An 11,181-nucleotide genomic window follows, 5' to 3' on the forward strand; every position below is an offset into this window, starting at 1 on the left:
CACGGAGCAAAGGTCAGATGGAACTTGAGGCACAGGGAGAGCGTAAGCAAAACAAAAAAGGGCAAATATATATAGATAGAGAGACACACGCATGCATGGAGTCACATACATCAAAACATCCACATACACACACATATATACCCTCAAAAACATCCACATGTACACACACACCTGCATGCACACACGGAGTCACACACAGGCTCAAAACATCCACATGTACATACACATCGGAGACAAAGAAATCACACATAAATTAAACAGGCAAAGTCTCCCATGTAGGGAGAACTGTGGCGCACAAAGAGAGACAAGTGAGCCACGCACAAAGAGAAAAGGAAAACACAAAAGAACAAAGCGAGTGAGGCAGCGAGACTTGTAAATCTGTCAGTCCACTTCTCCCTCACCTTTCTCCTGGTTCCAACTGCGAGCTGACCGCACAGACCGCCCGACTCGAATTAATTCCTCCACTGCCCTCCGTCCAAAAGGAGGTCAGAGCGGTGCTGCCGGATTTAAATCAATCCCAGTGTTTCTCCAGAATCTTCCCTCTTCCTTCCCCCTTTGCTTTTCAAAATTGAATAATAAGTCCTCGGAGCCACACCAAGTTGTTCCAGACGGGAGTAGTAATTTCAGTGACACTGCTTTTGTGACAGGATGAGATTGTGTGTTGGTTAAAGGGCTGTAGGGGGGCGGTGTGTGTGTGTGGGTGTGGGGGGGTGGGGAGGGGGGAAAGCAGTTAAAACTGGATGGTGGCTGTAGCTGATTCTATTCGAGGGGCTGGCCTTCCTACTTCGCGGCACAGAGTAATGAACATTCCTCTCTTGGTGTGAGCACTGCAAGGATCCAGTTTCATTGCTACTGACCTCACTGAAGATCTCCTCCCACTCCAAAAGCACTCCAGCTATCCACCTCCTCCTCCTGCTGCACCCTGTCCCAAAATCATTTTAAAATAAATGGGTTTCTTTCAGCCAGACAGAAAGCAGAGTGGATGGACAAGTAGGCAGAGAAATACAAAGATACACGCATAAACACCACACCACACAAAATACATTGTAAAAACACACAAACACAATACCAGGACAAAGACATGTACACATATACAGAGAGAGGAGTGTGTGAGAGAGAAAGAGACATAAGCACTTGGAAAGATACATTGAGGCAGAAACACTCAACAAAGACACAGACACATACTGACACACAGGGTAAAAGATACTGACACTGGCATAAAAACATCAAGTAATGGAAAGACACACATAGATAAGCAACAAGTAGAGAGACATTCTGAAAAACTGAGAGACAGCGATTCACAAAGATGAACAAAGAGAGACAAGCGGGGATGGGGGAGGTTGAAGCTAAACTTAGATAACTCTAAAAAGGAAAGGAAACATTGCCAAATCTTTCTGGAATGAAAGATATAACCAAAGGATATTTCCAGGATAACCTGTCCTCTGGCTAGACAGATTTACAGTTCCACAATTTTGTGGTGACCCTCGTTGTGGAAAGTTATGATTTGTCAGGGAGCAATCTGATTACTCACTCTGAGGGAACCTTTGGGAGAGGAACCGAGAAACTCAAGACAAGCATGGGCTGAGACGGTCTCTGAGGGATTCAATAGAGCAACTGCAAACAGAAAACCAAATACTCTCCTTGCAACTGTACAGGCAGTTTCCTTTTGCTGTGAGAGATATTTTTGTTCTTTCATTCCTTCTATCCTCACACAAATGGCCATTCTTCTTGCGATACACTGGAGAAACACACCTCTTAACTATTGACTTCTGATCCTTATGCTCTGCAGTGTCTATTGGATACATGGGAAAGGAAGAGGCTATTTAGCTGTTCAATTATATATTTAATATTGGTTATCCACACCAAAGATACTGATGGCTTGTCAACAACATCTGGTCATAAACAGGTCAATATTTATAACTCTTCTGTGAGCATAGATTGACAGACCATGAGTCAGACAATGCAACTCAGGCTATAGACCAGAAAGTACAGACTATAGACGATAAAGTAATACACTTATCTCCTTCATTGGAGAAATATTGTTACCTCATAAACTCTCCTGCAGCTCTCCCATGATTAGACAATCTCTATTTTTATATTTAAGTCCTTAACATATTGCCATGACCTATTGCAATAATAATCTTTGATTGAATTCCACTCACGTACCTTGTTTCTGTGACCCTGATTACTCCTACCAAAAATACCTGTCAAAGCTTACTTTGAAAGTTTTCATTCACACTATACTCTTGCTCCTGACACCAGGCATCGTGAGTTTCTGAGGGAGAGTTCCAGCTAAAAGAAAATGCTTCTTGATTTCATCCTGAATAATACTGCTCTACATTTTAAAGGAAAGTGCTTTGTCCTGGATGCCTGCTATCAGGAAAAATGATGCCATCCTTTTGCTTTTGAGCAAACTTCATCATCAGTTAAATCAAAGTATTGAGTATAAGAGTTGGAATGTTATGGTGAGGTTGTTTAAGACATTGGTGAGGCCGAATTTGGAGTATTGTGTGCAGTTCTAGTCACCGAATTACAGGAAGGATATTAATAAGGTTAAAAGAGTGCAGAGAAGGTTTACAAGGATGTTGCCGGGACTTGAGAAGCTGAGTTACAGAGAAAGGTTGAATAGGTTAGGACTTTATTCCCTGGAGCGTAGAAGAATGAGGGGAGACTTGATAGACGCATATACAATTATGATGGGTATAGATAAAGTGAATGCAAGCAGGCTTTTTCCACTGAGGCTAGGGGAGAAAAAAACCAGAAGACGTGGGTAAAGGGTGAAGGGGGAAAAATTTAAAGGGAACATTAGGGGGGTTTTTTCACACAGAGAGTGGTGGGAGCGTGGAATGAGCTGCCAGATGAAGTGGTAAATGCAGGCTCACTTTTGACATTTAAGAAAAACTTGGACAGAAACGTGGATGAGAGGGGTTTGGAGGGATATGGTCCAGGTGCAGGTCAGTGGGACTAGGCAGAAAAATGGTTCGGCACAACCAAGAAGGGCCAAAAGGCCTGTTTCTGTGCTGTAATGTTCTACGGTTCTAGTTGCAGTACCACAGGCAGCCTGTCAATGGCAGTACTGAGCTGCTGGACTTAACAATGAAGCCTGTAGGAATCTGGCAGTACTGCATTTTGGTTTTAACCTGAATTTTAAACAGCTTGTACAATAAGACTCTGATTATCCATTACCTAACTGTTTAGAAACCTCATGGTTCGACATTTGGCTTATTGGGTAATGTTTGCCATGGTCCCTTTCCTTAAGGTTGTTAGAGCCGGGGGTGGGGAGGTTTGGGGTAGAGGGGATACCACTACCTATTAAATGCTCCCGATGGTGTGTATCTCAAATAGCCTCTGACAGCCAAGTCCAGCTCCTGGCCTTCACGTGTGGCTTAGCTACTAAGTCTGACGGAACCACTTCTACTGACAGGAGAAGGGGGAAAGGAGGGTTACTACTGGCACCTTAAAACCATTTGCTTTGGGCAGATGGGGCTCGTCAGCTGTGGCTGGCAGCTCATCTAGGAGAAGGAAAATTCTGATCTCAAACCTCTGCTGCCTTGTGGTTATATGCACTCATGGGGAAGGCTTTCAGAGTGAACCCTGAGGGAAAATTCCGGAGCTGGAGTCCCTAAGACAATCCTATGTTCAGTTCATCACTGACTGGCAATTCCTGTAATGCTGCTGGTAATGATCTCTGCCGTTCCTTTGGTTCATCAGTTGTGTCGAGGGGGGAGCTTGCTACATGGGCAACAGCTCTCCATATTGCGCTGCTCTGGCTTGTGCACCTCAACAGCTAGGACACAACATCCATGGTCGACGCTGACCAATGGAGGCCTCATTCACTCACTCTTTCCACTCAAGGCCCCAGTTCCTGCACTCCCTTTCAACAATTGATTCTGGAGCTATGCTCTTTAGCCTTTACCCATATGCAGGTAGGATAAGGACAGCCAAGTGATCATATCGACCAAAATGTAGCCTGCGCATATGAATTTCAAGGTAGTATATTATACTTTGATCATAAATTTACTTTGAACTTTGAACCCTAGTGATGCCTCTAATCATTTTATATACATGTATTATGTCATCTCCCTGTCTTCTTTGCTCCAGGTGGAACAAACGTAGCCCGTCCAATATCTTCCGATAACTCAAACCCTCCTATCCCAGAAACAACCTTGTGAATATATTCTGTACCCTCTTTAAATTATTATGGAGACCAGAAGTTCATACAGTACTCCAAGTGTAGCCTAGCCAACATTTTGTACAACTATATCATGACATTCTGGCTCCTATATCCACTGCCTTGACCAATGAATGCAAGCAAGCCATATGCCTTCTTCTTCATCCTATCTGCCTGTGTTCCCATTCTCAGAGAACTATGTACTTGTACCTCAAAGTCTTGCTGTTCAACAACACTCCCAACAAAACTTCCAAAAAGTATCACTTTAGAATTATTTGAACTAAGTTCCATCTGCCATTCCCTGCCCATTTTACCTGTTGACCTACAGGTGTTAAGCTGAAGAGCAGTATGTGCTCTGAGGTTCAAAGTAAAATTATTATCTAAGTACATGTATGTCACCATACACTACCCTCAGATTCATTTGGAATCATTGAAATGGATATAAAAGTACCATACATTATTTAAAGAACAGCATGAAGGTTTGACACAGTCTTTGCCAAGATTTACCCTCCAATTAAAATCATGGAGAAAAACAGTTCTATGGGATCTTGCTTTGTAAAAATGGCTGCCATATTTCTCTATATTTCTACACTAATTTCTAAAGGTGTTCTATTCAGGTTTGAGATGTTTTGAGGCTGTGACAGATCCCATCAGGAAGAGAAAACCTCTCTTATCTTTTTGCTTTTTCTCGAGCCTTGAATTTTGAACACTATGTATAAACAGAAGTTGTAAGAATATAAAATTGGCATCCCTCTGTTTCAATCTGTTTATGTGTTAAATTTGTCAAGGAAGCTGATCCAGGGCCTTAGTGTTTAATTCACAATCTTGGCTATCACCATTTCAATACTGGGGGTGGTTCACGAGGAGGAAGATTGGACTGAATTGGAGTGGGGAGAGCAGAAGGAAGGACATAGGAAAGGGGTGGGCGGCAATGGAAACTCCCAAACACAAGAGATTCTGCAGATGCTGGAAATCTAGAGCAACACACATGAAATGCTGGAGGAACTCAGTAGGTCAGGCAGCATCTATGGAGAATGGTTTGAGCCGAGAAGGGTTTATTCCCCTCCATAGATGCTGCCTGACTTGCTGAGTTCTTCCAGAATTTTGTGTGTGTTGATGGAAATTCCAGGTATTTTTTGTAATTGATCAGTGGCCACCCTCCTTGTCTCAGAAACCCCATTCATGAATTGAATTGAATTTGAATTGACTTTATTTCTTACATGCTTCACATACATGAAGAGTAAAAATCTTTACATTACGTCTCCGTCTAAATGTGCAATGTGCAATCATAGTAATTTATAATACTTAATAATAAATAGAACACTCAACGTAACAGAAATACACTCAAATCAGCGTGAGTTAATCAGTCTAATGGCCTGGTGGAAAAAGTTGTCCTGGAGCCTGTTGGTCCTGGCTTTTATGCTGAGGTACTGCTTCTCGGAAGGTAGCAGCTGGAATAGATTGCGGTTTAGGTGACACGGGTCCCCAATGATCTTACAGGCCCTTTTTTCACACCTGTCTTTGTAAATGTCCTGAATCATGGGAAGTTCACAACTACAGATGCACTGGGCTGTCCACACCACTCTCTGCAGAGTCCTGTGATTGAGGGAGGGACAGTTCCCATACCAGACAGTGATGCAGCCAGTCAGGATGCCCTCAATTGTGCCCCTGTAGAAAGTTTTTTGGAATTGGGGGCCCATACCAAACTTCCTCAACCGTCTGAGGTGAAAGAGGCACAGTTGTGCCTTTTTCACCACGTAGCTGGTGGTACAGACCACGTGAAAGTGTATAAATACAGTGTATCCATCTTTGGCCCATGCAAGTCCTTGGACTCATTTCCAACACACATGGAGATGAAAAGGGATTCTCTCTTAATGGCCCCAGGTTACTTTCTCTTGTTTTTTTTTGATACTCCTAGCTTGCAGACCAAGGGGTGGGGGGAAAGGAAGAGAAAACGGCAGATGAAGAAGAAGGGTGAAAGCACAGAGAGAGGGAAGAAAGGAAGAGGAGACTGAGTAAATGCAAAGGGACTGAAAGGAGAAGAAAGGGAAAGGTCGGGGGGAGGAATACGATGAATGCAATGAGAGAGCAAGGGAAAAGAAGCAGGAGAAGATGGGAGGGTAATGAAGTGGGGAAGTAATCACAATGCAGTACAACTAGACCTCTGTAGGTTAGTCTCTATAAGGCATTGTTCAGGACATATTTGCAGTACTGTGAGCAGTTTTGGGCCTCATCTAAGAAAGGATATGCTGGCATTAAAGCTTCATGAGAATGATAGGGTTAATGTACAACGACCGTTTGATGGCTCTGGGTCTGTACTCACTGGGGTTTAGAAGAGTGGGGGGGGGGTATCTCATAGAAATTTAAAGAATATTGAAAGGCCAAGATAGAATAGACATGAAGAGGACGTTTCCAATAATGGTGAAGTCTAGCACCAGGTGGCATAGCCTCAAAATAGAAGGATGTCCCCTTTAGGGTAGAAATTAGGAATTCTTTTAGCTAGAGGGTGATGAGTCTGTGGAATTTATTGCCACAGACATCTATGGAGGCTGAACCATTGGGTATATTTAAGGCGAAGGTTGACGAGTTTTTTGATTAGTAAAGGGACCAAAGGTTATAGGGAGAACGCAGGAGAATGGGGCTGAGAGGGAATATAAATGAGCCATGATGGAATGGCAGAACAGACTCGATGGGCCAAGTGGCCTAATTCTGCTCCCATGTTTTATGGTCTTAAGTTCTTATAGTACGGGTCCTCAAGCAAACAGCGTGCCATTGAAGAGAGGGTCCTAGAGTAGATACAATCAATATCTGGGGCCGCTAACTCCTTCAGGATGACAGGAGAAACTCTGGATAGATTCATCTGTACTGTAACCAAATATTTCTAGGCATTATATTCCAATTCTCATTTTAAATGAAATCTTATCAGGATTTCAAAACCAGTTCTGTAAAATATTAAAATGTTAGTTAATTATTTATTCAAAGTTTAACTAAACCACTGAAGTGTTAGTTATCAGAACAGTAAGTACTGTTTAAAATTCCCTTTTGTGCAAGGAACAAATTTGTTGTTATCCTTGGGTGAAGGATCATGAGTTAGCAGGTCCTCTGTCACACTCCAGGGCACTAGCTCAGCCAAGCAGGCCTTATGCAAAGGTCAGAGGGAATGAGGGAATGAGGTACTCACTCCTTAGAAGGCTGAAGGCCAAGAAGCACTGTCAAGACTGAGATTGAGGAGGTCTAAGTGTTTTACAGAACAGAATGAATCTTTTCACTTAGAAGTCCTGCTCTAGTTCCCCACATCATTCCATTGATCTGTTCTTGGCTCCGAGTCATTAAAACAGTTTATTTTTCAAACACATCCCCTTTCTTGACAAAACACATTTGTGGATTTTTGTGCTGCGGTTGACAAGGGTGGGGTCATGGAGCTGGAGTGAAGTCCAGTCGTAATGTAACTGAATGGAGGAGTGGGATTGAGGAGCTGGACAATCCTATCTTGTTCAGGTATTAACCTGATCAGTTGAAGTTTAACCTGGGAGCTGTGACTGAATGTGTGTTTATACAGAGCAGAGCAGACAGAAACCTGGGCTGAATTAAAGGAAAAGAACAGCCAAAGACCATCAATGAGAGAGGCAAAGTGTCAAAACCTCATACAGGATGAGACTGAATTAATTTAAATGGGAGAGCGTCATATTCCTGTACCATAAATACTCCCATAAACTTCTATCATAAATAGCACCGAAGCCAGTTTTAACAGTTTTAACTTACAAACAGATGAAATAGGAGTGAAAGCAGGCCCTCAGTTCCCTCAAATCTGTTCCACTGTTTAATGAGACCATGGTTTATTTAACTGCAACATTAATTCTGTACTCTCACTTACCTCTGGTAACCCTTCACCTCCTTGTTTATCAAGAATCTATCTGTTCCTTTAAAAATATTTAAAGACTTTGTATCTACCATACTTTGAGAAAGAAGATTCCAGAGGCACAGGACCAACTAAAAGAAAAAAGATCACATTATCTTTGTCTTAAATGGGCATCTCTTATTTTTAAACTGTGGTCCTCAGTTAGTAATATACTTTTCCAGGGGGATAATCCTTTCCATATCCACTATGTTAGTACATTTTTATATATTGTGAACTACAAGTAAAAACCTTCAAGAGGACTACAACCTTGCCTTTGGGATTAGAGGCTTGTGTGCCTCAGTGACCAGGAGAGCTATGTTGGCTGGAGTCAGCGCTTTATGCTTTGGCTCTTGGTAGGGTCACCCATGCCAAACAGATCAAAGGGTAGAGGGCAGACTAAGAGTGGTTCACCGAACCTCCAGGTTCAGGGGTTCAGCTCAGGGCTAACAAACCTGAGTGGTCAAACAAAATTGTTACGGAAACAGCAATGAAAGATCCTTCTACATCTGAGGGCAGCGGTATTCCTAAGTCTCCACCCAGGATTTGCATGACCGACAGTGAAAACTGAGAAGAAGCTATTGACACGATGAAGAAAGCTCTGAACACTGCCAGAGATGGAGGACCCTCATTGCTGCCCCTAAATGGGCAGTAAGTAAGTACAAGTAAAAAACCAAGCTGCTGGATGAATTGTTTACATGTTAACCATTGCTTATTAACCCCTTTATATAGCTTACCAATTTCCCATAGCCAAGTCACACCTCATAGCTCCAGGGTTTGCTTTTAAGAACCTGCCTTGAGATTGAATGAAATCACTGTCAATACATATACAAAATTGTGATCCCTGTTCCCTAAAGGCTTCTTAGCTACCTGATCGTTAATTAACTGTTTCTCATACACAATACTAAATCTAGAACAGAACGTTCCCTTGCCGGTTTCTCAACATACTAACCCATGAATTTGTGGACTCTGTGAATTTATTCTCCACAGTGCTCCTGATAACTTGATTAACCTGTCTTGTGGTTATTGTATTACCACATCTAAGGAGAGGAGGATATGCTAAGGGACTTCAGTGCAAACATCTTCAAGGGAGGAAATAAACTGATCACTGTAGGGATGGAGGGGAGGGGTCTCTTTCCTGTTTGCCACAGAGTAAGATATTGCCACGGTCCTCCATGCTTGCCTCCTCCCAGAGGCTGAGCAGCTGCTTGGTGTTGGTACTGGTTTATTCGTGTGGCTAAAATAAACCAGTAGAAATGGCTGGTGAATCTGTGGAGTTCTTTACCACAGAAAATTGTGGAGGCCATGTCATTGGGTATATTTAAAGCAGAGATTGATAGGTTCTTGATTAGTCAGGGTGTCGAAAGTTACAGGGAAAAGGCAAGAGAATGAGGTTGAGAGGGAAAATAAATTAGCCATCATGGAATGGCGGAACAGACTCAATAGGCAGAATGGCCTAATTCTGCTCTTATATCTGGGTCTTATAACTCATGGCATCATTATGGTCTTATAACCCATGGCCTGAAACCCATTATTGCTTAATTTCACCACACTTTATTTATAGCATTAACTGTCACTCAAATGTGACAGATCTCTTGCCGCAGACGTCCCTTACTCATTCTTCCAGAAATATCACTCCTCCCAGTCTCATCCTTTGACAGTAAACACCTTCCTTTGAGCTCTCTTCCCATTTGTCTTTCAGTTTTCAACAACTTGATTCAACTCCTCCCATCCAGTTCAGCTCATGGCAATTGATATACCCTTCTATGTTATCCACTGTGTTTACTGAACTACTTACCTGTGTTCTTCAAATCACTGACTGTTTATGAGTCACATTCAAACACCCCACTGCATTGCTTACCCGTTGTGATGGAAACCAGCCTCCCCTCCATGGACTCTGTCTACACTTCTCACTGCCTCAGCGAGGCAGCCAGCAAAATCAAAGACCCCACCAACCCCGGATGTTCCCTCTTCTCTAACACCCCCTCCCCCACCATCAGGTAGAAGAAAATTTATTTACAAAAATAAACTGTGTAATACCTTTTCATTCTTACATTCACAGTCAATGCTTCAGTACTGTTTTATTACATTCCTGAAAGCCAATAGGACTGTTGCCCCTCATGTGGCCCCCTGGGGTGATACACTTCTAAAATAATTGAGAAGCTTCCTTACCCAGCTTGGTCCCTCCCTGTCCAGTAGTGGAAAAACCTGTCTCTGTCCTTCCCCACTGAACCCTTGCAGTGACTGCACCAAGTCAAGTCACTTTTTATTGTCATTTCGACCTTAACTGCTGGTACAGTACACAGTAAAAACTAGACAATGTTTTTTCAGGACCATGGTGTTACATGACACATTACAAAAACTAGACTGAACTACGTAAGAAAACAACACAGAAAAAAACTACACCAAGGCTCAGGCAGAAGATACAAAAGCCTAAAAGTGCATACCAATAGGCCCAAAGGCTGTTTCTATTCCATATTTACAAGACTATTGAAGGTCCCCTAGTATGATAAGATGGACTCTTGGCTTCACTTGTTTTGACCTTGCATCTGCCTGTAACTGTAACACTTTATTCTGCATTCTGTCATTGCAATGCAATGAATTTTATGGATGGCATGCAAAACAATGTTTTTCCCTGTACCTTGGTACATGTAACTGGGGGACAAGGATGGACTGTTTAATGACACAACTTATCCCTGCTCTGTCCTCACTTTATCATCCATCATATCCGCTCGGTGGATCTCAATCCCGCTGCTGAATCGATGGCTTCAGTGAATCAGTGACTTGAACACATAATCCCAACATTTGAAACGTCTGTGGAGGCACCGCTACGCAATGAGCTGTTAACCCAAGGCTCCACTTCTTGACCATAAGAACATAAGATTTAGGAGCAGAATTAGGCCATTCAGCCCATCAAGTCTGCTCCACTATTCCATCATGGTTGACTTATGGTTCCTTTCAACCCCATTCTCCTGCCTTCTCCCCATAGCCTTTGACACCTTTACTAATCAAGAACCTCTCAACCTCCACTTTAAATATACCCACTGACATAGCCCACACAGCTGTCTGTGGCAATGAATTCCACAGATATACCACCCTTCACTGAAGAAATTCC

The 11,181-nt window shown here is 42.7% G+C and overlaps 1 protein-coding gene and 1 long non-coding RNA gene across 19 annotated transcripts in view; one reads left to right on the forward strand and one right to left on the reverse strand.

Moving 5' to 3' along the window:
* The window catches only part of phldb1b (pleckstrin homology-like domain, family B, member 1b), a 394,940-nt gene that overhangs the window by 177,575 nt on the left and 206,184 nt on the right, over positions 1 to 11,181 (reverse strand). Inside the window, exon 1 of one of the 17 annotated variants that reach the window (XM_059956927.1) lies at positions 402 to 723. The exons of the other annotated variants lie outside the window; for them this stretch is intronic. The gene's annotated coding sequence lies outside the window, so the exon portion shown is untranslated. Of the gene's footprint in view, positions 1 to 401; positions 724 to 11,181 lie in introns of those variants that run through there. 17 annotated transcript variants of the gene reach the window in all.
* LOC132385128 (uncharacterized) overlaps positions 8,465 to 11,181 on the forward strand; it is a 36,247-nt gene continuing 33,530 nt past the window's right edge. For both annotated transcript variants that reach the window (XR_009509086.1, XR_009509087.1), the window contains exon 1: positions 8,465 to 8,721. This is a non-coding gene — a long non-coding RNA (uncharacterized LOC132385128). The remainder of the gene's footprint in view (positions 8,722 to 11,181) is intronic.

Source organism: Hypanus sabinus, chromosome X2 (assembly GCF_030144855.1).
Source record: "Hypanus sabinus isolate sHypSab1 chromosome X2, sHypSab1.hap1, whole genome shotgun sequence".
NCBI lineage: Eukaryota > Metazoa > Chordata > Chondrichthyes > Myliobatiformes > Dasyatidae > Hypanus > Hypanus sabinus.